Genomic DNA, 25,560 nt, shown 5'->3' with positions numbered 1-25,560 from the left:
TATTTGTTCAACATAGCTTGCGTAAATTTCACCACAACACATCACAAGAAAAGCCACCCCAATCACTGTCTTAAGGCCAGGGGAGTCCTCTCCACCCTGTCGCCCTCTTACAGTATGTGGGATTTATGGCTAGATTGATGAAAACACCAAAGACAAGCTATCAAGAACTTAACAAAAAACACCAAGACACTTACGCATCATTGTTGTCCATTACTTCACGTTGGAAGGGAGACAAAGTATCCAAGCTTAGTCCAAATCCACCCTCCTTGATTTAGCAAATGTTGGGCTTACACTAGTAGGAGAAATGATAGATTTCCTACTCTCAATTCAATGATCACTCTCTCTCTTACAATGGCATAGAGTTCCCTTGCTAATCCCCTATTACAACACAGGCACATGCATAAGACAATGAGCTTCCACTCAAGAGCTCCTTCTAGAGAGGTTGAGCTTGGCTTCTCAAGCTATAGCATAGTGCTCTTGCTTATGGATCCCCTCTTTTTGTGCTAGCTACACCCTCCTTTTATAGCAATTTTGAAGGCTAGGGTTACTCCTCTAACCATGGTTGGGTTAGATTTTCAGCAATTTATCTAATTTCTTTTTCTTGGAATTATCAAAAAGTTGGTGGGGAAAGAGAGAGGAGAGAAATGGAGGTGATAAAACTTTTCATAGTGGGTTAGTGTTAGTAGAGTTAGTATTAATTTACAAATGGAATTGGATATTTACAATGGGAGTATCCATGTAGGATACAAATAAGGAAGAAAAACTCTTAAGAGGTAAGAAAAGGTGGATTTCTTACAAGGTTGATGCTCCAAGTGTCTTGAGTAGGGCCAATTTTGACGCTTGTTGACGGTCCACTAGCTTTGACGGTACATTTTTTCTCCACTCTTGACCTTCCTTGAGAGACAAGGTAATTGAAGCTGAGTAATCAACCACCATGATGCTGTCTTTTAAGAGAAGAGGCTGAATTTTGTGGTTTTGTTTTTATAGATATGGGTAATTTGGAGGAGGAAAAATGAGACTAGGTGGTCAATTTTGGAATGGAATTGTGTGAGGGAGGTATGAGTTCAACATGGTTTCTCTTATTCTTCAAGGTTGAGGAGAAGGTGAGTAGGGTGCAGAGAGGAGTGGTGAGAGAGGTGGGGATGATAAGTGGAGAAGTGTGTGTGAAAGAGGAAAATGATAAAGTGGAAGAGAGAGTGTGGCTGCATAGCATGGGAAAACTGGGGTCCACTAATAAAATCATAGCTCACAGCTCGTAGCTCAAAAAAATATGAAAATTTGAGGCAAAAGTTCAGCCCATGAGCTACAAGTTTTGTTTGTATCAGCTTTTCAAATTCGGAGAGCAAGTGAACTTTAAAAATTCAGCAAAACCGACCGTTGTTTTCCACTGCACAAGGTCCTTGTGGGGTCCTTCTTTGGATGACTCTTTTGAATACCTCCAAGAGTGAGCCCTCCATAGTGCATGTATGCATGCCACCTACCCTTGACCTTATTTGTTAGGTCTATAATTGAAGATATTGTTCAGATCATGATATAAGTGAATAGTACAACTAAGAAAATCAAATATTGAGGGGTCTAAACAATATGTACATGTCAAATATAAATAATAAAGGTGGAAAAATATAAAGGGGTCAAAATAAATCTCTCTCATTATAAGTCTACCATAAAAAGATGAATATTTTTGGTGGTCTAATTTATGAGAGTAATAGAGAATATATGTAGGAAGGAAAAAATCACAATAGTGAAAAAAATATACACATAAATAGAACTAGTTTTTTTGGATTTTTGTTGGGATGGAGTTACACCAAAAATAAGAGAAGCTTGCATGAAATTATTTTTATATGGAATAAAGAGTATGCAAAATGATAAGAAAAAATATGGTAATGGTGAGTCAATGTACATAGCATAAATAACACACCATAGGTAGAAATATTTAAATAAATACCACAATATTTATGAAAAATCCTTTTATTTAGGCCCTATATACAATGAAATATTTACACACGAATGGGCCATAATATACTTATAATTTTTATTTTTTTTATTTTTTTGGCTCAACTAGCCCAATGACTAGCTAATTGAGGGTTTTTTATTTCAGTAAGGAGATATGGGAAAAGTCCCGTGACTCACGCACGCCTATGTACAGTGAAATGGTAGGGATAGCCATAGTGTTTGGGTGATTTTGGTAGGGTGAGGTAACTCACTGTGGCAATTACAAAGAGCCGAAAAACGGCTATCACTAGTAAGAAATCCTCTATGGTCAATATTGAAACCCTATGGCCCCAAGACCATAGGATGTCCTCTATGCTAGTAAGAACAACCCTCTACGCTCTATGTTGGCACCCTATGGAGACTTGAGGGACACAAGGTACCCTTTATAATGCTACTAAGAAACCTTGTATGCTCTAGGGGAGCACCAAATAGCCCCTAGGACACAAGGTTCCCTCTATGCTAGAAAGAAAACCTCTACGGTCTACATTGGCAACCTATAGCCCTTGGGCCATAGGGTGCATCAAATGGCTCCTAGGCCACATGGTGCCCTCTATGCTAGAAAGGAAACCTGTGCGCTCTACATTGACACTCTATGGCCCCAAGGCCATAGGGTGCCCCTTACGCCTAGTATGAAACCATTGAAACTCTATATTAGCATCTAAAGACCGTAGGCCACAAGGTGAGCTCTATGTTAGTAAGAAACCATCTAAACTCTATGTTGGTAGCCTATGGCCCAAAGGCCATAGGATAGCCAAGGAACCCTTTAGGAGCATTCCCCACAAAGACCACCTTATGGCCCCATGGTTATTTAGTGGCCTAGGTGCCCTTCTTAAGACTCTTTTATTTTTGTATCATACGGCCCCAGGGAAATAATCTATCCTCTATGCTATCAAAAAACCGTTTATGCTCTTTGTTGGAATCATATGGTCCCAAGTCCATAGGGTGCTCTCTATGCTAGCAAGAAACCCTCCATGCTATATGTTTACACCCTATGGCACCAAAGACACAGGGTGTCCTCCATGATAGTAAGAAACCCTCTATGCTCTAAGTTTACACCCCATTTGACTATGTTGACACCCTATGGCCCTAGGGCCATAGGGTGCTCCCTAGGGACACAAGGTGCCCTTCAACCTAGAAAGAGACCCTTTATGCCCTAAATTGGTACTCTTTGGCCTCAGGGTCATATGGTGCCTTCTATGCTAGTAGGATACATTATATGGTCTAGGTTTCCACTCAATTGCGTAGGGCTAAAAGGTTTGTTCTATGAAGAAACCATGTATACTATATGTTGGCAGTGTATGGCCCTAGGGATAGAAGGAAACCCTAGGTCTATAGGGTTTCCTCTATGCTACTATCATATGGTCCAAGGGCAAGATAGTGACCAAGGTATCATGTGTGTCCCAAGGGTAACAAGGTGGTAATAAAAAGCCCTCTATGCTTTATGTTGGCACCCTATGGCCCCAAGGCCATAGGGCGATCTTTATGCTAGTAAAATTCCCTCTATGCACTATGTTTACGTGTATACTTATAAGAATCCATTTATGCACTATGTTGGCATCTTATGACCCTAGATCCATAAGATGTCCTCTATGGTAAAAGAGAAATAGTACATGGGATCTGATGGCATCCTATGGTCCTAGGGCCATAGGGTGTCCTCTATGCTAGCAAAATGTGTAAGTTAATACTCCAAAATTGAAAGAGCTTTTCAGAAAAATTAAGAAAAAAAAACATTCTACTTCCATTGTGGTGTCATGCAATCCAATTCCCAACTCTTGGGCTACTAGAATATTTTCATTAGATTCTTCTTCTTCCCTTGCACATGTTCTGGAACTTTCACTGTCTTCTTCCATTGGATTAATCTTTAAATTTATCTCCAGTCGTTGTAGCAGTTGACCTTCAAAGACTTGTAGATTCTTGTCATCTTCGTCAGAAAATCTTTGGTTGACATGGAGATTGATAGAATCTTTCTCAGTAGGGTCAATGACATTAGCATCCTCTATACCAACAATCTCGAGTAAAACTTTGTCAGCCGCAATATCTTGTTGAAGGACTGCAAGTTTAAAGAACACCTAATTTTAGATTCCAAAGTATCTACATTTTGATAAGTCTTTTTTTTCACACTCTTAGAAAAAACTAATCGCAAATAGCAAATTTACTAACTGACAACACATCTACAATGAATTTATTTTGATGCTCCTTATTGTCTAGAGATTCCTAATCTTTATCTAGCTACATTAGTTCTTTGTCCATGATGGTGGCGCCTAGAAGTATACTTGGAGAAACATTTACGCCTTTAAGCTCTAGAGCAGAAGTCTCATTTTCTATTGCCATGATCTTCTTGCATTGGATGATTTCCTTGACTAAGTTTCTTATGGCCTTCAGGCCATACAGTTCTCTTTGTAGATATCTCTATGACTTTAAGATAATCCAAAATATGTCTGTTTATGGCCTCAAGGCCATAGGGTTAGAATTGTTGGGAGGTCTCAACATATAAATAGATATATGGCTTCAAATCCATATGGTACTTAATTTATGTGTCACCCTATGGCCCTAAGGCCATGGGTTGTCATAGGGCCACAAGATTCCCTCTATGAGCACTAGGAAGAAACCATATATGCTTTATGTTGGCACCCTATGACCCGAGGGCCACAAGGTCTTCCTCTTATGCTAGTAAGAAACCCTTTATGCTACATGTTGTCACTCTATGGCCTTTGGGCCAAAGCATGCCCTCTGTGCTAGTAACAAATCCTTTATGCTCTATGTTTGCACCCTATGGACCTAGGCCCACAAGGTACCCTGTATGATAGTAAGAAATCCTCTATTCTCTATGTTTGCACCCTATGGACCTAGGGCCACAAGGTAGCCTCTATGCTAGTAAGAAATACTCTATGCTCAATATTGAAACCCTATGGCCCCAAGGCCATAGGATGTCCTCTATGCTAGTAAGAAAAACCCTCTACGCTCTATGTTGGCACCCTATGGAGATTTGAGGGCCACAAGGTACCCTTTATAATGCTACTAAGAAACCTTGTCTACATTGGCAACCTACAGCCCTTGGGCCATAGGGTGCATCAAATGGCTCCTAGGCCACATGGTGCCCTCTATGCTAGAAAGGAAACCTCTGCGCTCTACATTGAAACTCTATGGCCCCAAGGCCATAGGGTGCCCCTTACGCCTATTATAAAGCCATTGAAACTCTATATTAGAATCTAAAGACCGTAGGCCACAAGGTGAGCTCTATGTTAGTAAGAAACCATCTAAACTCTATGTTGGTAGCCTATGGCCCAAAGGCCATAGGATAGCCAAGGAACCCTTTAGGAGCATTCCCCACAAAGACCACCTTATAGCCCCATGGTGATTTAGTGGCCTAGGTTCCCTTCTTAAGACTCTTTTATTTTTGTATCATACGGCCCCAAGGAAATAATCTATCCTCTATGCTATCAAAAAACCGTTTATGCTCTTTGTTGGAATCATATGGCCCCAAGGCCATAGGGTGCTCTCTATGCTAGCAAGAAACCCTCCATGCTATATGTTTACACCCTATGGCACCAAGGACACAGGGTGTCCTCCATGATAGTAAGAAACCCTCTATGCTCTAAGTTTACACCCCATTTGACTATGTTGACACCCTATGGCCCTAGGGCCATAGGGTGCTCCCTAGGGACACAAGGTGCCCTTCAACCTAGAAAGAGACCCTTTATGCCCTAAATTGGTACTCTTTGGCCTCAGGGTCATAGGGTGCCTTCTATGCTAGTAGGATACATTATATGGTCTAGGTTTCCACTCTATAGTGTAGGACTAAAAGGTTTTCTCTATGAAGAAACCATGTATACTATATGTTGGCAGTGTATGGCCCTAGGGATAGAAGGAAACCCTAGGGCTATAGGGTGTCCTCTATGCTACTATTATATGGTCCAAGGGCTAGATAGTGACCAAGGTATCATGTGTGTGAGAATTCTCTACTATATATACAAAAACCACTTTATGGCACTATGGCGTCCCGAGGGCAACAAGGTGCTATAAAAAGCCCTCTATGCTCTATGTTGGCACCCTAGGTCCCAAGGCCATAGGGCGGTCTTTATGCTAGTAAAATTCCCTCTATGCACTGTGTTTACGTGTATACTTATAAGAAGCCATTTATGCACTATGTTGGCGTCTTATGACCCTAGATCCATAAGATGTCCTCTATGGTAAAAGAGAAATTGTACATGGGATATGATGGCATCCTATGGTCCTAGGGCCATAGGGTGTCCTCTATGCTAGCAAAATGTGTAAGCTAAAAAATGCGATAAATATGCAACACGATATACAAAATTGAATCATTATCATACATCATACATTTGTTGTTGGATCATTATTTGTGCTAGATTCTCCTTATGGCATTGCACATGTTTTGGAACTTGCATTGCCTTCTTCTTCCAATTTACAAACGTAAACAATGGTTATACATTATACAATCATTTCTTTGCAATAAACCTTGATACAATGTTTCGATTGCTACATTCCTGAGGGGCAAAAGTATTTGTGTTGGATTCTCCTTATGGCATTGCACATGTTTTGGAACTTGCATTGCCTTCTACTTCCAATTTACAAACTTAAAAAATGGTTATACATTATACAATCATTTCTTTGCAATAAACCTTGATACAATGTTCCGATTGCCACATGACAAGCTAAAAAATTCTACTAGTCCTAGCTTCTCCTATCGAAAAAAATTCAAGATATAAATTCCAATTCTCTGCATCATCTAGAAGAGAAACAAAATCATAGTTTGGAACAAAATACTCGCACTTTATATCTTTGAATAAAATCTTGTTACAATCAAAGAACTAGATCTTCACATAATCCAAAGGACAAATGCTTCAATAACCATTTATACTCGATGTTTACTATCTAAGAAAATAATTGGCATTTACAACAAATGTTGAGTATATGTTTAATCTAGTTATTTGCAATGCAAAGATAATTATTTCAAACGCTTACACCATCAATTCACAATAGAAGAACTTACACCCAACAAAAAATGATCATCATCAATTGTTCAAACTCTCATTTTGGAATTTTGAGGACTAAATACTTTTTAGTTTTTTGTAGCTTATTTCATTCTCAATAGAATATTAAACCTTAATCACAAGATAAGAAATATATGTCCCTAATGTATATGGACACAAGATATAAGGCCATTGAAAAATGTTCTTGAAACACTTAAAGAGTCTTTAGGTGACCTAGAATAACCAACCTATGGTCTAAAGGCCATAGGGTGTCATGGGATGTTTTATAAGATGTGTCCATAAGAGCTAGGTGATTTGCATCCATGGGGTGATTTAAGTGTCCCTGTGGAGATTCTATGTCACCACCCTATGGCCCTAAGGCCTTAAGGTATCCCAAATGCTCTTGGATAACTTATGTGTCCTTCTAGAATATCCCAAATACGCATGTGCCCGTTTAGAGACTTTATGTAATCTCTCTATATACATAAGATTGTAGGATAGCTGTGTTGACACCCTATGGCCTTAAGGCTGTAGACTAGCCCAAATGCTTATGTGACCTTTTAAAGACTCTATGTAATCACCCTATATCCGTAAGATTGTAGGGTAGCCAAATGCTTTTGGGGGATTCTATGTTGACACCCTATGGGCCTAAGGCTATAGAGTAACCCAGATGCTTATGTGCCCTTTTAGAGACTCGGTGTAATCACCCTACATCTGTAAGGTTGTTGGGTATCCCATTTTCTTTTGGGGGATTCTATGGCCCTAGGGCCATAGGGTGTCATGTCTACAAAGAACTCTATGATCCTCAAGTCTACAAAGAACTCTATGATCCTCAAGTCATAGTGTATTCTTCCCAAACCTCATATGATCAATTAACTTTAAAGTATTACATAATATATATCTTATGACCATATATAAATGTAGAATTCTATTTACCAAAACATGTCCATATAATATCATACACTTAAGTCTAATTCATTTATTGTGAAAAAACTCAAACTCACAAGTTCACATTTTTTCAAAGAAAATAAATTGAGAACAATAACGAGCCAAACATCAATGTTTTTAACATCATGGGCAGATTTGAGATGGGACAAATAAAATAAAATGACAAAAATAATAATCTAAATATCAGTAATGTAATATCATGGGTGACTAGCTTAACCTATTTCCTGTAAACTTTCTAGAATGGCCTCAACACTTGCATCCAATGGTTCTTCAATTTCTTCTTCCTCTGAATCCTTGGCATTGACTTTCTCTGTGTTATCCACACCTACCCACCTTCTAAGATCAAGGTCTTCTTCCACTATGGAATGGCAAAGAGATTCCAATTGCGTCATTTGATCACTACTACATGCAACTGATATCACCTTTCTCTGTTGTTGTAGTGCCTCTTAGTCCCATAGCCTAATGAGAAGATGTCTATCACTTGAACATCTTCTTTGAGACAGATGCATTTGATTTCACGACGTACAAAAAAGGATTTGGCCGTGGTCACAGCATCATACTCGTCGTCATTGATGCAGAGAGCATGCATTGGCTCCAACAATGACTCTTTAACACTAGAGTAGTTGGTGTACTGATCTCCTTGACTGAAAAATGCCCAAATCCCAAAAACTACTTCGCGAAGAGCACATGTTTGGATGGTCTCTGATCCCATTAAGGAGCTCAAAGGTAGAACGTGCATTTCATACCATTTAACTTTTTCAAAAATTGCCTTCTCTAGGGAAGCAGCATGCTGATACTTGACTAAGCCTGCAATTAAAAACTCTGATGGTTGATGTGCTACCCCACATACTCCATCAATTACTTTACCAAATTGGGTAGCACTCCAACCACTAGATGTAAGACTTTTGTGTGTTGTGTCTGATGCAAACACCAATACAAATTTTAGAGCTATTCTCACTGCAGAGAAACTCAATGCCTTCCAAATTCTTTCCAACACACTTGATTGTCCATGGTAAAATGAATTGCAAACTAGAAGTGCCATTCTTTTGTGCAATGATCCACTGCACATATCCCCTAGTGATCTCAGGAATTGGCTCTTTCTCCTTTCCTTTTTGTAGTAGGAGATTTAGCCATTGCGTACAACTCGTGAAGAGAGATTTGTAAATCTCATCTGTAATGTTATAATGAGACTTACATTTATCCCATGAAGTAACTGCTATTGCTGATGGATCTATCTCTTTAAATGCCATCAACATTTGAGGCTCACAAACCCTGGTCTTCTTTAAGACTGTTGCACGTGCAGTGAGGTCGAGCATGCCCGCTTCTTGACCGGGTTGCTTTACTAAGAAAATCTTCTCATCTGGCAGCTCTTGTTGTAGTAGCTTGACATCATTATCTTCTAAACCAGCTAGGCATTTAAAGGTTGTTATGCTTGGTTGTCGCCCAATAGAAGTTGATGTCTGATGTTTCTCCAAGATGTGTATCCACTGATCATAGATTTCATCATCGTACATGACCATGTATGCTTCTTTGTTGGCAAATGATTTATGGTTGAACACGATGTTCGCCACATTTACAAAGGCCTTCAAAATAAAGAAAAGAAAATTAACTTTATTTCAAGACATATTTGTAACAAAAACAAGCATAGGGAAGTGGAACTTACATCCCAACCTGCTCGACTTGGATGACCGACAGGAACACCTGCCTTGGGTTTTGTTGGTTTAGAATATGCAAGACATTGACTACGGCCATGCTTCAAGACCTCCACATAAGGCTGGTGTTTCATTGCTGTTATTCTCTCCATGTTCTCCATTCTGGAAATTCGAACAGCAACCTCTTTCGGAGCGTCTACCACTATCCTTGCAGTTCTAAACTTGTAGAACTCTTTTCTCAAAGCATACTTAGTGCTGTTGTTACGCAAAAAAGCTCTAGCCGCTATGATGGAATGCTGACCAGCTAGAATCTAGTAGTGGTATGTTGATAGCTTGTCTCCATGCACTTCGGCTATTTGTAAAGGCATTTTTGTAATTGGGTTATACGGCATCAAGTCTGCTGCACTGGAGACTGGCCTAGAGTGCCCTGCAAATTGCTTCAAGAGATATTTCACATATACATTTGACAATGGTCTGCATCTATATCCTTCTGGTGCAAGGTTGCATTGCTCAACTGGGATCAATTGGGTAAATTGTACACCAAATTTAAAATAGTGGCCAATTTCAAGGTATCCATCTAGCCCACTCTTAGAAGTTTTGGCAACTTCTTTATCAAGATCTTTTTCTTTGGGCTGTATAATAGAGTCCAACACAGCTAAGGATGCTGAGTCCACAACCACTACCACTGAGGGGGTTCCAACTGTTAGGGTTGCAAGTCCACTAGAATCTCCTGCTTCTTGAGTCTGTAAGGGTATAACTGAAAGATTTTCTTAGCCACATTTCCACTATTTTCTCCAAGTGAGGGAGTCTAACTCTCCTTGAGTGTCTTAGATTGATTTGTGTTACCTGTGTCTTCATTCTTTCACTTCTTATTCTTCTTTGTGCTACTAATATTGATTGACTTTCTTAAAGCCCTCAATATATAAGTCTATAAAGTTCTCACTTGGAGTGTCGTCTTGAAGCTCCACCCACCCTGCTTTTGTCATTGTCACTCCTTCATAATAAACCTTCACCAATTTTTGAGCAAAGGCCACAGGCTCCAACAAGTAGGAGTCACCATTGAGTAGTTTTACTCCAAGGCATGGAGACATTTCAAGATCTGAACAATCTTTCTTTATCTCCTTGACAATACCACAGTCCTTGAAGGGCAATTGCTCTTTATCTTGAAAGAACAAGTGGACTTTCTCATCACTTCCACCATTTGGTAAGTGAAAATCTAGATACCAAGAACTTGGTGTTGAGCCTGTTGCATCAACTGACTTTGACTTTCTCTTCTGAGACATTTTCTGTAAAAAGAATGACATATATTTAGACAAGATGGATATTATTACATCCATATGGACCTAGGGCCATAGAGTCACCTCTATGTTAAACCATGTGGTCCTAGGTCCAAAGGGTGCCAACAAAATGGTTCTACAAGTGTACATAGGCCACTCTATGGTAGTGTGATCACATGTTCGCTTATGACATTAGAGGACCCTCAAAGAAGTATCCCTTGAATGGCCTAAATACCCCTTTAGAGCCTCTACACCAACACCATATGGCAATCTGTGGCCTAAAGGCCATAGGGTCCCCTGCATGCTAGTAAGAACCTCTCTATGCTCTACATTGGCATCCTATGGCCCCAAGGCCACAAGGTGGCCACAATGTTTTAAAGAAACACTTCATGAGGGTTTTCTGGTAACCTATGACCCTAGGGCCATATGGTGCTCTCCATGCAAGTAAAAACCACTATTTGCTCTATATTGAGGAGACCTTGTGGGATGAAGTCCATAGGGTCCCCTCTATGCTAGTAAGAACCTCTGTTTACTCTATAATGGCACCCTGTGGCCTAAAGGTCATAGGGTTCCCTCTATGCTACTAAGAATCTCTTTGTGCTCTATGCTCTATGATCTATATTGACTTCCTATGGCCCCAAGACCACAAGGTGCCCTCATCGTTTCCAAAAACACCTCATTGTTTTGCTATGGCCCTAGGGCCATAGCTCTCTATGCCGATATAAAGCACCATGCTCTATATTAGCTCCCTAAGGCCTGAAGGCCATAGGGTTGGCTCAAGGGCCCCAAGGGTGCTCTGTATGCCAATGAAAAATACTATTCTCTCTATATTGAGAAGACCTTGTGGGCTGAAGGCCATATGAACCCTTCTATGATGGATTTTTGACAACCAATCCCCCTAGGTCAGGATGTTCTTTATGCTAGTAAAAACACTATTTGCTCTATATTGGCACCATGTGACTTGAAAGCCATATGGTCCCCTATATTCTAGTAAGAGTCTCTCCATGCTCTATATTGGCACCCTTTGGCCTGAAGGCCATAAGGTCCAATCTTTGCTAGTAAGAACCGATCTATGCTCTATATTGGCACCCTATGGCCTTCAGGCCATAGGGTCCCCTGTATGCTAGTAAGAACCTCTCTATGCTCTACACATCCGATGACCCCAAGGCCATAAGTTGCCCTCTATGTTTTGAAGAAACCCTTCAGGAGGGTTTTTTGGCAACCTATGGACCCAGGGCCATAGGATGCTCTCTATGCCATTGAACAACCCTCATTGTTTTGGTACCCTATGGCCCCAGGTATAAAGCACTATTTGGTCTCTCTATGCTAGTAAGAACTAATCTTTGTTCTATATTGGCACCCTTTGGCCTGAAGACCATAGGGTCCGCTCTGTGCTAGTAAGAACCGATCTATTCTCTATATTCAAGCCATAGGGTCCCCTGTATGTTAGTAAGAACCTCTCTATGCTCTACACATACTATGACCCCAAGGGCACAAGGTGCCCTCTATGTTTTGAAGAAACCCTTCATGATGGTTTTTTGGCAACCTATGGACCCAGGGCCATAGGATGCTCTCTATGCTAGTAAAAACACTATTTGCTCTATATCCTGGAGACTTTGTGGGTTGAAGGCCATAGGTTCCCCTCTATGCTAGTGAGAACCTCTGTTTTCTCTATGTTGACACCCTGTGGCCTGAAGGCCATAGGGTTCCTTGTATGCTAGTAAGAAGCTCTCTATGCTCTATGCTCTATATTGACATCCTATGGCCCCATGTATAAAGCACTATTTGGTCTCTCTATGTTAGTAAGAACCAATCTATGCTCTATATTGGCACCCTATGGCCTGAAGTCCATAGGGTCCCCCCTATGCTAGGAAGTAACTCTCTATGTTATGCACATCCTATATGTTTTGAAGAAACCCTTCATGAGGGTTTTCTGGCAACCTATGGACCCAGGGCCATAGGATTCTCTCTATGCCATTGAGGAGACCTTGTGGGCTGAAGGCCATAGGGTCCCCTCTATGCTAGTAAGAACCTCTATTTTCTCTATGTTGACACCCGATGGCGTGAAGGCCATAGGGTTCCCTCTATGATAGTAAGAAGCTCTCTATGCTCTATGCTCTATATTGACATCCTATGGCCCCAAGGCCACAAGGTGCCCTCATAGTTTTGTAAAAACCCTCATTGTTTTGGCACATTATGCTCCCAAGTATAAAGCACTATTTGGTCTCTCTATGCTAGCAAGAACCAATCTATGCTCTATATTGGGACCCTATGGCGTTCAGGCCATAGGGTTCTATGTATGCTAGTAAGAACCTCTCTATGCTCTACACATCTTATGACCCTAAGGGAACAAGGTGCCTTGTATGTTTTAAAGAGACCCTTCATGAGGGTTTTTTTGGCAACCTATGGACCTAGGGCCATAGGGTGCTGTATATGCCAGTAAAAAACACTATTGCTCTATATTGATGAGACCTTGTGGGCTGAAGGCCATAGGGTCCCCTCTATGCTAGAACCTCTGTTTTCTCTATATTGAGACCCTGTGGCTTGAAGGCCAAGGGTTCCCTCTATGGTAGGAAGAAGCTCTCTATGCTCTATGCTCTATGCTCTAAATTGACATCCTATGGCCCCAAGGCCACAAGGTGCCCTCATTGTTTTGAAAAAACCCTCATTGTTTTGACACCTTAAGGCCCCATGCATAAAGCACTATTTGGTCTCTCTATGCTAGTAAGAACCAATCTATGCTCCATATTGGGAGCCTGTGGCCTTCAAGCCATAGAGTCCCCTGTATTCTTGTAAGAACCTCTCTATGCTCTACACATCTTAAAGAAACCATTCATGACAGTTTTTTGGCAACCTATGGGCCCAGGTCCATAGGGTGCTCTCTATGCCAGCAAAAAACACTATTTTCTCTATATTGAGGAGACCTTGTGGGCTGAAGGCCATAGGGTCCCCTCTATGCTAGTAAGAATCTCTGTTATCTCTATATTGACACCCTGTGGCCTGAAGGCCATAGGGTTCCCTCTATGGTAGTAAGAAGCTCTCTATGCTCTTTGCTCTATGCTCTACATAGAGATCCTATGGCCCAAAGGCCACAAGGTGCCCTCATTGTTTCAGATGGAAAGTAGGGAACCTTGTGACCCTAGGGAACATAGGGAATCCTATGGCCCTTGAGATTGTATATTGTCACCCTATGTCCCTTGTACCACAAGGTCTTTAGATGGGAAAGAGGGCATCCAAGGGCCCGAGGGTGGCCTACGTACATAGGGTACACCATGGTGCATATTAACAGGCACCATGGCAGCCCCATGCACCTAGGGCTCTAGGGCCATAGGATCTCCAAAAGGAACATAGGGCATCATATGGCCCTTGCGATTGTACATTGCCACCCTATGGCACTTGGGCCATAGGGTATTCAGATGGAACGTAGGGCACCTTGTGACCCTAAGGAACATAGGGAATCCTATGGCCCTTCTGATTGTAGGTTGTCACCCTATGGCCCTTGGGTCACAAGTTCTCTAGATGGGACGTAGGGCACCCTGTGATCCTATGGATATAGGGCCATGGGATCTCCAAAAAAAACATATGGAACCCTATGGCCCTTGAGATTGTACAAATACACCCTATGGCCCTTGGGCCACAAGGTCTCAAGATAGAACATAGGGCACCTTTTGATCCTATGGCCATAGGTTCCTTATGTTCCTTTAGGAGATTTTATGGTGCTAGGGCCATAGGATCTTCAGAAGTAGCATAGAGGGAACCACATGGCCCTTGAGATTGTACATTGCCATCCTATGGCCCTTGGGCCACACTATATCTTGATGGGACATAGGGCACCTTGTGATCCTATGTCCGTAGGGCCCTATGTTCCTTTTGGAGATCCTATGGCCCAAGGACCATAAGATCTCCAAAAGAAACATAGGGAACCCTGTGATCCTATGTCTATAGGGCCATATGTTCATTTTGGAGATCCTATGGCTCGAGGACCATAGGATCTCCAAAAGGAACATAGGGAACCCTATGGCCCTTGAGATTGTACATTCCCACACTATGGCCCTTGGGCCACAAGGTCTCCAATAGGTCACCCTTTGATCCTATGGCCCTAGGTTCTTTATGTTGCTTTTGGAGATTCTATGGCCCTAGTGCCACCCTATCTCCAAAAGGAAAATAGGGAACCCTATGGCCCTTGAGATTTTACATTGTCACCCTAAGGCCCTTGGGCCACAAGGTCTCTAGATCGGACATAGAGCACCATGTGATCCTATGGCCATAGTGCCATATATATGTTTTGGAGATAGGATCTTCAATAGGAACATAGGGAACCCTATGACCCTTGAGATTGTACATTGGCACCCTATGGCCAGATGGGACATTGGTCACCCTATAGTACAATGTGAGACCACCCTATGGCCTTATGGTCATAGGGTGCCTTAGGGCCATATGCTCTTTAGTATGAGGTGAAACCCTATGTAGCCAGATGGGACATTGGTCACCCTATAGTACGATGTGAGACCACCCTATGGCCTTATGGTCATAGGGTGCCTTAGGGCCATATGTTACTCTTTAGTATGAGGTGAAACCCTATGTAGCCACACCCTGTCTGCCCTTCTAAAGATTCAATCTCTAGTTTTATTTTAGTGACTACAAATGAATTTAAAGAAACTATATTACACCATATCTTACAAGCACATATAGTGTACACTTTCTTTCCCACCTTCTTGCCTCTTTTCTTTTCCCATACTCCTGCAACTGAACCCTAATCCATCATCATACAACAGCGTGCTCTACTCGTCCTCTTACAACGTGTGCCCAACTCCCCACAACCCAATTACAGGTATCCATAGTTTCAGTATTTTCTGTAGTTGTTGTCTTTTGCATTTGCAGGTTTATAATTTTTTGTTGTAATTAGAGATGTTTGCAGTTAGCGTTTTATAATTTTACAACATTAGGTCACTTATGAGGAGTTTTCTGTTTTACAGATTTAGGTCCCTAATAAGAGTTTTTGGTTTTAAAATTTAGGTCCCTAATTAGTGTCTTCTGTTTTATATTTTTAGGTCTCTAATTAGAGTATTCTGTATTACAGTTTTAGATCTCTAATTAGAGATTTTTCTGTTTTATAGTTCTACAATCTATAATTTTACAGTTTTAGAGATGTAATTAATGATTTTTGTTTATTGTTCTAGAGAGAGGTGATTCACAACTTAGCTAAAATGTAATTAGATTAAGAACAGTTAAAACCGAATTAAGAAAAAAGATTACGGTTTCTACAGGTTACCTCTGAGTAAATCTGTGTTTGATGAAAACCGGCTGCAGCAGTAGCAAGCAGTAACTTAGGTGTGTTGAGGCCACGACGATGATGGTAACAGATTTGTGTTTGGGAGGTCGCGACAGCAGTCCTTCTGTTGAAGGTTGTGGCGATGGCTTCGCGTAGATATATGTGCGCGTCGCAACGATGGCGTAGAATTGTATGCGTAGGGGGGGAGAGAGAGAGAGAGAGAGAGAGAGAGAGAGAGAGAGAGAAGGTGAGTGTGTGCGGGTTTGAGTGTAGGTGTCGGTCAAGAAACGCGAGAGAGAGAGAGAGAGAGAGAGAGAGAGAGAGAGAGAGAGAGAGAGAGAGAGAGAGAGAGAGAGACAGAGACAGAGAAAGACAAGCTCTGTGTGTGCAGGTTTTTGTGTAGGTTTCGAGCAAGAAACGCGAGAGAGAGAGAGAGAGAGAGAGAGAGAGAGAGAGAGAGAGAGAGAGAGAGAGAGAGAGAGAGAGAGAGAGAGATAAGGTTAGTTAGGTTAGGTTAGAAATTCAAAATTTGAATTTTGAATGTAGGGGTTGTTCTCACGGGTTTGCAGTCGAGATTACTAGTGTTTCTAAGCTTTGTGCGAAAATGAGACATAGCTCGTCGGCTCCGAAATTGAAAGAGCTTTATAAATTTTTATTTTTATTTTATTTTTTTTAAAGAGTATGGAAAAAAAAAAGTGGTACAAGGCTTTGTCAATGTCCATATCTTTGTAGTACGAGTGGAACGACACCCATGAAGCAAAATTTGACTTCAGAATCAAAATCTGCATAGTAAAAAATACACTAAAAATAGCTAAATTTTAAAAAAATTATCCCAAAAATTGTGCGCTATTTTTTTGTCCGATATCAATAAGTGTATTTGAAAACCCATTATGACAAAGTTTGTCGTAGCGTAAAATTTTTTTTTAATTATTTTTTAGTTCTTTTTTAATTACTTTTTAATTATTTTTTAACTATTTTTTTAATTTATGCCACTTGCGGATATCCCTTGAATGGCCGAAATTGTTATGAAGACACCTCAGCCACCCTTGGGCTCACACCATAGGACGGCAATGTTGGAGGTCAAGGATCAAAGCATGCACTCAGTTCCATTTGAAAATCCTATGTCCTAGGGTTTTCTTCTTCTATCTTGTGAGATCCGTGTGGCCCTACGGTGGCAATGTGAAAGCTTGTGGACCTAGGGCCATAGGGTGGCAATGTATAAGCTCAAGAGCCAGAAGTTGCCCTATATTCCATTTGGAAATCCTATGGCCCTAGGGTTTAGGGGCGACAATAGATAAGCTCCAATACATAGCCCTATGTTCCAATTGGAGATCCTATGGCCCTAGGTCGACGACAATGTATAAGCTCAAGAGCCATACGTTGCCCTACTTTGTAGTTGGAGATCCTATGGCCCTAGGGTCATGGGGTGGCAATATGTAAGCTCAAGGGCCATAGGGTGCCACATGTCCCATATGGAGATTCTACTGGCCTAGGGCCATGGGGTGGCAATGTATAAGCTCAATGGACATACATTGCCTATGTTCCATTCGGAAATCCTATGGCCCTAGGGTAATGGGGTGGCAATGTATAAGCTCAAGGGCCATACATTGCCTATGTTCCATTTGGAAATCCTATGGCACTACGGTCATGGGGTGCCACATATCCCATATAGAGATCCTATGGCCCTAGGGCCATGGGGCTGCATTGATATCTTGGTCACCCTTAAACCCACACCCTTGAGCTTAGGGGCCTTAGGTTCTCTTATTGTATGTTGTGAGATCTTGTGGCCCTAGGGCCATAGGGTGGCAATGTATCAGCTCAAGGGCCATACATTGCCTATGTTCCATTTGGAAATCCTATGGCCCTAGGGTCATGGGGTGCCACATGTCCCATGTAGAGATCCTATGGCCCTAGGGCCATGGGACTGCATTGATATCTTGGCCACCCTTGAACCCACACCCTTGAGCTTAGGGGCCTTAGGTTCTCTTATTGTATGTTGTGAGATCTTGTGGCCATAGGGCCATAGGGTGGCAATGTATAAGCTCAAGGGCCATACATTGCCTATGTTCCATTTGGAAATCCTATGGCCCTAGGGTCATGGGGTGCCACATGTCCCATATAGAGATCCTATGGCCCTAGGGCCATGGGGCTGCATTGATATCTTGGCCACCCTTGAACCCACACCCTTGAGCTTAGGGGCCTTAGGTTCTCTTATTGTATTTTGTGAGATCTTGTGGCCCTAGGGCCATAGGGTGGCAATGTATAAGCTCAAGGGCCATACATTGCCTATGTTCCATTTGGAAATCCTATGGCCCTAGGGTCATGGGGTGCCACATGTCCCATATAGAGATCCTATGGCCCTAGGGCCATGGGGCTGCATTGATATCTTGTCCACCCTTGAACCCACACCCTTGAGCTTAGGGGCCTTAGGTTCTCTTATTGTATGTTGTGAGATCTTGTGGCCCTAGAGCCATAGGGTGGCAATGTATAAGCTCAAGGGCCATACATTGCCTATGTTCCATTTGGAAATCCTATGGCCCTAGGGTCATGGGGTGCCACATGTCCCATGTAGAGATCCTATGGCCCTAGGGCCATGGGACTGCATTGATATCTTGGCCACCCTTGAACCCACACCCTTGAGCTTAGGGGCCTTAGGTTCTCTTATTGTATGTTGTGAGATCTTGTGGCCATAGGGCCATAGGGTGGCAATGTATAAGCTCAAGGGCCATACATTGCCTATGTTCCATTTGGAAATCCTATGGCCCTAGGGTCATGGGGTGCCACATGTCCCATATAGAGATCCTATGGCCCTAGGGCCATGGGGCTGCATTGATATCTTGGCCACCCTTGAACCCACACCCTTGAGCTTAGGGGCCTTAGGTTCTCTTATTGTATTTTGTGAGATCTTGTGGCCCTAGGGCCATAGGGTGGCAATGTATAAGCTCAAGGGCCATACATTGCCTATGTTCCATTTGGAAATCCTATGGCCCTAGGGTCATGGGGTGCCACATGTCCCATATAGAGATCCTATGGCCCTAGGGCCATGGGGCTGCATTGATATCTTGTCCACCCTTGAACCCACACCCTTGAGCTTAGGGGCCTTAGGTTCTCTTATTGTATGTTGTGAGATCTTGTGGCCCTAGAGCCATAGGGTGGCAATGTATAAGCTCAAGGGCCATACATTGCCTATGTTCCATTTGGAAATCCTATGGCCCTAGGGTCATGGGGTTGCAATGTATAAGGTCAAGGGCCATAGGGTGCCACATGTTCCATATAGAGATCCTATGGCCCTAGGGCCATGGGGCTACATTGATATCTTGGCCACCTTTGACATCGTGGCCATAGGTTGTCTTTTTGTATGTTTTGAAGTCTTGTGGCCCTAGGGCCATAGGGTGTCAATGCTCACACCCTTGGGCTTAGGGCCATAGGTTGTCTTTTTGTATGTTTTGAAGTCTTGTGGCCCTAGAGCCATAGGGTGTCAATGCTCACACCCTTGGGCTTAGGGCCATAGGTTGTATTTTTGTATATTTTTAAGTCTTGTGGCCCTAGGGCCATAGGGTGTCAATGTATAAGTTCAAGGGCCATACGTTGCCCTATGTTCCATTTGGAAATCCTATAGCCCTAGGGTCATGGGGTTGCAATGTATAAGCTCAAGGGCCATACATTGTCGTATGTTTCATATGCCGATCCTATGGCCCTAGGGTCATGGGGTTGCAATGTATAAGCTCAAGGGCCATACATTGTCGTATGTTTCATTTGGAGATATTATGGCCCTAGGGTCATGGAATGCCATAGGATGTATATATACTTGACATGAAACTCCCTATGGCCATAGGATGTATATATACTTGACATGAAACTCCGTGAGGTGATCTTGAGGACAACCCTATGGCCTTCAGGCCTTAGGGAGCTAATATAGAGCAAATATGCTTTATACCGGCATAGAGAGCTATGGCCCTGGGGCCATAGCAAAACAATGAGGGTTTTTTGGAAACAATGAGGGCGCCTTGTGGTCTAGGGGCCATAGGAAGTCAATATAGATCATAGAGCATAGACGATAGAGCATAGAGCACAAAGAGATTCTTAGTAGCATAGAGGGAACCCTATGACCTTCAGGCCACAGGGTGCTTCTCATGAAACACCCACATACATACTTGTTATGCTTTATGCTACGTAAATCAATATACTCTGCAAGTGGTTTGTTTAACAATTATTCTTGCAATCTTCTTGCAGGTATGGCTAATTTCAATCATGGTGATAGAGTGTGCATGTGTTTAGCGACACAAAAGGTTGCCATTGGGACTGTATTTGAAATAAATCCAAGTGCATATTGTTCTGGAATGCTTATTGGGGAAGGCAATGTATCGGTGTCAGTTGATTTGTGTTTTGAAAAGAAAGCACTCATCTCTTTTCCAACAATGGATGCATTGACAGTGGGAGATGCTTTTCATAGTATTGTGAAATGGAGTAGTGGGTTGTTGCAGCATATAAATAAGATGCAATACAAAGGGCCTTTTATGCATGAGGCTCACAAAGCAGAAGGAGCATTGGATGCACAATGTAATGGAATGAGCTACAGAGAGGTTTGGAAGGATAAGAGGGTTCAACTTTGGGATGAAAGAAAAACACATGTAGTAGCCGAAGGGGTTGTCATGTACGTGTGTCCGTTTGACTCTGTAAACTTTGGTATCGAAACATCCTATGCAGATGAGGCTACTATTTCTGCAGAAGCTAGTGTATGCAGCATTAATCTAGTTTGTTGGCCTATCAAGAGAGTGACAACTATGGATGGAAAAGAATTTTTATGCTATGAGGATCTACATGCTATGCATGCGTTACAAGACATATGCATTGAATCAGCTTATTTGGTAGAGCCTATTTCAAAAAAGCGAAAATATTGCTTTGTAAATAGGAAGCCAAAAATGTCAGTGAAAGCTTCTAAGAGATCCAATCAAGCATCTCTAGCATCTGTCCATCTTGTTTCAACCATAGATTGTTGTTCCAAAAGGTGTTGTCAATATGCCAATCGAGATAAGGTCATGGCTATGCGCAATGAATTTTGGGGACAGAGTTTGCAAAATAGAACAAACTATGTGTATGATACAATGTTGACTGCATGGCGTGAGAACAAAACAACTACAAAGACATGCTATGTGTTTTCTTTTAATGGCAGTGAGGTTTGCAGTAGAGCTTGGTACAAAATTCATGGCATTCGAAAAACTTCATTTTATCGTTACCGTGAACATTTTGAGAATGGGGTTAGACGCTCAGTGCATGGTAATGATGGTGTCATGAGAAAAGGAAGAGACCATACAGAAATGGGAAGGGCATTGATGCGCTCTTTTGTTGATGAAAACTCGAAGAGAATGCCACATAAGATTAGAACCATGGAAGATGGTACTAGGGAAACTTTGCTTGCAATACCAAACACGTACAAGCAAGTAGACATTTTACATGATGTCAATAAAACACTTGACAATATGAGTCTCAAGCCAATGTCTAGCACGACATTCAATAGGATTTGGAATACAGAGTTTGCTAATGTGACATTGTCAAAAACAAGTGAGTTCTCCAAATGTGTTGTCTGTAGTCGGATAAAGTCTCAACTAGAGTCAACAAAGGATGACGAGATGATTGCACGTTTGAAGGATGAACGTCGAATTCACATGTTGCAACAACAAAGTTGTAGGAATGTGTACTACACGTAAGTTCTCCCAGTTGCAAAAGGATAAGTATTTATGCATTATACATGATAAAATGGATCAAAAAAAGACAGCAATACCTAGGTTGCGTGTGAACTCAAAAGATTATGTGAATGCATATCAATTGCAAGTATCATTAACAGGTATGATAACACATGGACATGGTCATGGAATGTATGGTCACTTCTCACTTAATGGTCTATGGCCTTCAGATCCCAATGCTACAATTGGTTCCCTTGCATTATGCTTACAGAATCTGGAAAGAACAGAAAACCATAGACAAGGAGATGTATGCCATGACGGTATGTCACGCAGCAATGTAACATTATTCAATGCATTGAACTCAAGGAGATCTCTAGACCTCCAAAACAAAATGAAGCAAGAGCGTGAGAGGAATGCATCAACAATGACACCACCGTTGGCCATCCAGGGATGTAATCAAGAGATTGTACACATACAATCAACTTCCTCTCAATGTGTTGTGGATACCATATCCACTCCTATATTTCAAAAATTGCCTGAGAATCTTTTGCTATAGCTAGATAATTATGCAGGAGAGAATAAAAATCGATATTTGTTTGCATACTTATCCTTGTTAGTAGCTGTTGTAAGCGGCTAACGGCTACACCATTTATGCACCAAGTTGTGGATATGTTATGGATGTACACAATATTTACTTCTCATTGTATAGGGCTTGGGCTCATTTAGGAGTTCCAAAGTTGTATGAGTCTAGGCTAGAGAGCTCACTTTATCCCGTAGTTGAAGGGTTTGAGGCCCAAAACTATAAAAGAGCCCTATGCTTAATGAGAGGTCATTCTTGAGTGGTCCTTTTGAGAACTCTCTCCCTAGAGGAGGTCTTGATGGCCTAGCCTTTGAGCTTAATGCCCATGCTTAGAAGGCTAGTGCTAATCACATGTAATTAGTGTAATCCTCTCTTAATTAATCTAGTCTTCATTATGTTGTCAATCATGTTTCTCTACTTTCCTTCATTGTTTTGAAGTGTTGATCTTCTCTAATCTACCTCTTACTTATGTTAAGCTTCTCCGATTAGTGGAGTCCTTATCTAACTCTCTCGATTAAGCGGAGTGGGTGTACTCGTGATTGAGGGATTAGAGTTGTCCTCTAATGGTGTGCTTGTGTGTGTGTGTAGGTTTAAGAAGCTTTGAGCTTAATTTTATTATGTGTGACTTGATTTGGACACCATGATGGGCATGGTTGGGGTGGCCGACTGAATGTGATCTTGTGTGCTTAATCGTCAATGCATGTAATTAGATTTGTGCTTGAGAGATTCCAAGATTAGTGTGTTTCACTTCGTTGCATGATGTGTGTAGATGATTGCTTGAAATTGATGCTTGATGTGCGATTAGCATTAGTTGATTTGGGATTATTTCTATTTGCATTGGAGGATGCACGCTCTTGAATCCTCTCAATATTTGCATCCGATGACACTCTCGCACATTCTTTGTGTGATGCCTCCAAGCCCTAGCCGGGTCATGCTCTCTCTCTCCGGATTGATAGATTTGTGGGAGATTGCCTATGCTATGGCGAGCCTCCAACATTGGCGCCGCTTCCGGGGACGGGTTGCCTACGCTAGTGGAGTTGAGGTTGCAAAAGATAAGAGTAATTGGATTACCGATTTCTTGTAATTAGGTAGGATTTGATTTGTGTGTAGTGTAATTAGGTTTAATTGGATGTGTATAGAGTCATTTCACCCCAAAAACCCCTAAATTCTCTTTTGATCTTGCTAATTTTCATTAACCTTCACTAATTTTACATCCCATTCATGCTAATTCCATACTAATTTCATGCTAATTGTGCTAACCTAACCACTAATTTTGATTTGGAATGTATGCTAAATCCCCTTAATTGAGGAGGATCATCACTCTTAATTGCTCTAATCTATGCCTAATCATGTGATTGAGTATTGATTTTGGTCAATTTTTTGATCAATTTTGGACCGAATCGGAGTTGCACACAAGTGTGTGCATGATGGAATCGTCGTGTGGAGCAAGGATTAGCTTGGATACAATCAATTGTAAGTGGATTGACCTACTCCGTTTAATTTTTGATTGATTAAGTTGATCCTATTGAGTTGCTAAATCATTGTTAAAATTAGGTGTGTGTGCCTAATTGATGGAATTTATGCCTAATTTGATGAAATTGGAATGAAATTGGATGCCTAGATGCTTGAGGAATGGTAGTTTTGCATAAATTGTGTGTGAAAATCACTAAATTGTTGTGTATGTGAGGCTATTCCGGTCATGGAGTAGGCCTAATTGCCAACATTAGGGCAAGATTTGAATGTGTGTTCCCATTTTAAATAACGTTGATGAGAAGATTTATGGTCAAATTGAACACCTAAATGCTTGTAGATTGGTGATTTTGCAAGAAATGTGTGTGCAAACATTAGGAATTGGCCTAATTTCGTTGCCAGTTGAGCAAAAAATTGGATTTGTGCACCTAATTTTTGTGTGTGTGCAATGCTAAATTGAGTTAAAATTTGATCAATTTTTTATTAAAATTGAGTTAATTTAGCATGTATATACTCATGTATGTGTGATCAAGTGTGCAATTGATGAAATGCAATGAGTGTTTAATGAAATTTTTGCATAAATCGACGGCCTAAATTTAGGTGTGTGTGCCTAAGCAATGGCCAATAATGCCTAAATTGGGGATGAATAATTGGCCTTGGTTGCCAATTGTGATGATCAAGACCTAAATTTTGATGCATGTATGATTTATTGATTTAAGATGACTCAATTGCACACAATTGAGGATGATTTAATGCACTACCGTTGCATTGAAGCCAAATTGATGGGAATTGTATTGGATGTGTGCCTACGTATTGATGTAATCGAAAGAGTGTGGCCATACGAACCAAAATGACAAACTCCAATGGGTTTGAATGATTAAAACTATTGGAGATGAGCAATTGATTTTGCAATGATGATAATTGGAAATGGGTTGGCAAGAGAGGGAACGTGTGCACTTAGCTTGTGTATGTACATTGCATTAATTTCAAATTGAAAATTATGAATTTGTGAGTTCAAGTTTCATATTAGCCGAGCATAAAAGAGAAGCAAGTGCATGATGAGTTTTCGAATGATGTGAGAGCCAATTTTGTGTGCACACAATCTATGACCGCTCCAATTGAATTTATGCTTTCAAGTATCATCTATTGAAGAATTCAATGTTCTTGATGATTAATGCATGAAAACCATTGATATATATGTTCGTGATGTATGCATTGGGTGAAAAGTTCATAGTGGCTTCATGGTCTCGAAACATTTTTGGGTGTAGGATTTACAATAATCGTATGCGTGTTCGAGTGTTGCACCTACAAAAATTCCTAGAGGAATGACCTTTATTGGGCATGTTTGAATGTGGTCAAATTATTTGTTGACCGATGCTACCCACATGCCCAAATGGGTGCCAATATGAAGCGCACACACTACAGTTGCCCACTTGTGGCGCATGACAACACCCTCTGCCCTACCCGAGTTCTCAGCTCATGCCAGAAGTCTTTGTGCCATGTTGCCCGCCATGACAGTGTCACCTATGTGCTACCTCAACGCTCTACCTTTTTTCTCGCCCACTAACGGCTCTCATCTACCCCCACACACTTGCAAAAGCCATATTCTCTCTCTGTCTTGCAGCGGCTCCAGAGCCCGCCACACTCACCTGCTAGTGCCCATGTGCCCTGCTGACGTGCTGCTGCTGACGCGG

This window comes from Adiantum capillus-veneris, chromosome 5, assembly GCF_014529385.1.
Source record: "Adiantum capillus-veneris isolate H3 chromosome 5, ASM1452938v2, whole genome shotgun sequence".
Taxonomy (NCBI): Eukaryota; Viridiplantae; Streptophyta; class Polypodiopsida; order Polypodiales; family Pteridaceae; genus Adiantum; species Adiantum capillus-veneris.
This window is presented reverse-complemented; position numbering follows the sequence as displayed.